The sequence below is a fragment of the Elgaria multicarinata genome, chromosome 14 (assembly GCF_023053635.1).
Source record: "Elgaria multicarinata webbii isolate HBS135686 ecotype San Diego chromosome 14, rElgMul1.1.pri, whole genome shotgun sequence".
Classification (NCBI taxonomy): domain Eukaryota; kingdom Metazoa; phylum Chordata; class Lepidosauria; order Squamata; family Anguidae; genus Elgaria; species Elgaria multicarinata.
The window spans coordinates 4,392,548-4,394,625 of NC_086184.1; positions in this window are offsets into that span (position 1 = coordinate 4,392,548).

The following is a 2,078-nucleotide window of genomic DNA, read 5'->3' on the forward strand; positions in this document are numbered from 1 at the left end:
CTCTGCCTGTTTTCTTTCTAGGAAGAGCAGTTTGGTTATTTTGGCCTATGATGGTGAGGGAGTAGAGGAGCCACATCTTCCCAATGTGGTTATAGTCAGCATTCTCACATGGTTAGAGCCAGGCCCTCTCTTGTTTTGCTTCCTGGCTCTGCCGCAGACACATCGTACAGCCTCGCTGGGCATTCTGCAGCAACGGTTCTCTCTGAGTTGCACTACAGGTGGTCAATTTTAACATAACCCTTGGCAGCCATTGAGGGCTTTCTAAAGTCAAGGAGAACAGGTAGAGATGGTCTTGAGCCAAAGATTACAGTTCCAGAAGAAGACATTTGAAAGGCAACAGTGCCGGCATCTAGCAAGTTGAGAAGACGGAGGACAACCTGCAAAATCCTTGAGGGGTGCTTCCACAAGCGAGATGGAGAACATTTGCTCTTAAGCACAGGCACTTTAGTTTTCAGCTTCCGAATACGGCTATTGGAGCATGTCATGTGGGAAATGGCTATTTGTAGCAATTGTCTTCAGAAATGTGACCATCTGGAGAGATCTGTTGGAGGTGTGTGTTTTCGTTCTCGCGAACATTGGCCTAGTTTGCACATAATGCTAAGCCATGGTTTATTTAACCCAGGGTTTTACCTTGTAGACAATTGAACAAACCGTGGTTTGTTTTCTCAATGCATGGGTTGTTTCTCTCCTTTGCTCTCTCCCTCCCTATATCCCAAATGCCTTTTTATATTGACTGGCAGGATTTTGCTTTTCCTGAAAATAACCCCAGATCAGCTTAATTAAATTGGAACTTCAACAGAACCTTCCCAGATGAGCCTTCCCAAATTGGGTTTGTGTGCATTTGTGCCAGGAGCTCTTTTTAAAAAAACATCCAAACTTTATCCTGTTTCCGAGTGAATTAAGAGCCTTACCAACATGCACATAAGCTCTGGTATACATTTCCACGAAAGGAAGTCAAGTCACGTAAGAGATCTTTTCTTCTGTTTGATGCTTGTGCATCCAGAGCCACAAGCTCAGTTTAACTCAGTGGTGTTGAAACTCATTCACCCTGAAGGGTGAATTCCATTTTGGAGAAGCTCTCAGAGGGCTGCATTCCAGTGGTAGGGGGTTCCAAAGGCACAAGGGGTGGGAACAGTGATCCTTTGCATACCAGGAAGTGAGTTTAAGGGGAGAAATGTAAAAAATCATAAAAAATCAACAGATGACCCAATTCAACTCAAATTTGGTATGCTTAAAGCTCTCCCTAATATCTATTACTGTGCCAATTTTGGTGTCTTTAACTTTAAAACTTACGCAGATGTAAGCATTTCTTTAAAATCCTGCTCCTGCACCCCAGCAGTGGCTCGGAAGATACACTCAAAATGTAGGGGCTAAATACGGTGAATCTTTTTGCTCTATTGCACAATTAAGGCAGGATGCTTGGGAGTACTTCACAATCAAAGCAGATTATAAGGTGGAAAACTTCTGTGTCCTTTGCATGCAATTCGCAGTGATTGCACAGTATAACGCTGGTGTGATAAAGCCCTAAGGGTCTTCCTCCAGACACTAAACTTTACAAGAGACATTTCAACCTTTTAAGATGGGGAAAAAGACATGCAAAAGCTTGGACACCGAGAAATGATCAGTAGTTGGGGAAAAGGGGGAACCCCAGAGACCTTGATTGAGACAGATCTGGCCCCCAAACCTATGGTTCTAAACTCTTTACTTTTACGCTCCCTTGGCTAAGGGGACACGTGGACGAAATGTAAAAACCGGCAAGAGATTTGTACCTTTCGATTGCTGAAACTGACTAGTCAAAAGAGATGGCTTGGAGAAGATAATTGGAAGTTTCACACAGGTGCAAACCTTTATAGCAAAGTCTGAAGAAAATGGCAAGATGTTGAAATGAATCCCGGGCTTTCCCCAGAGTTAGTCTAGCCTTAAGGCTATTCAACCTCGACTCCTGTGAAACTTGTCTCTTTGCAAGGGAGGCAGTCCAATGCGCATATGGTGGCATGATCTGTAACACTCATTGGCAGGGACTTCATGGCAACTATCCAGTCGGTGCCTGCATCATTCATGTAAGTGCAAGTGGACAG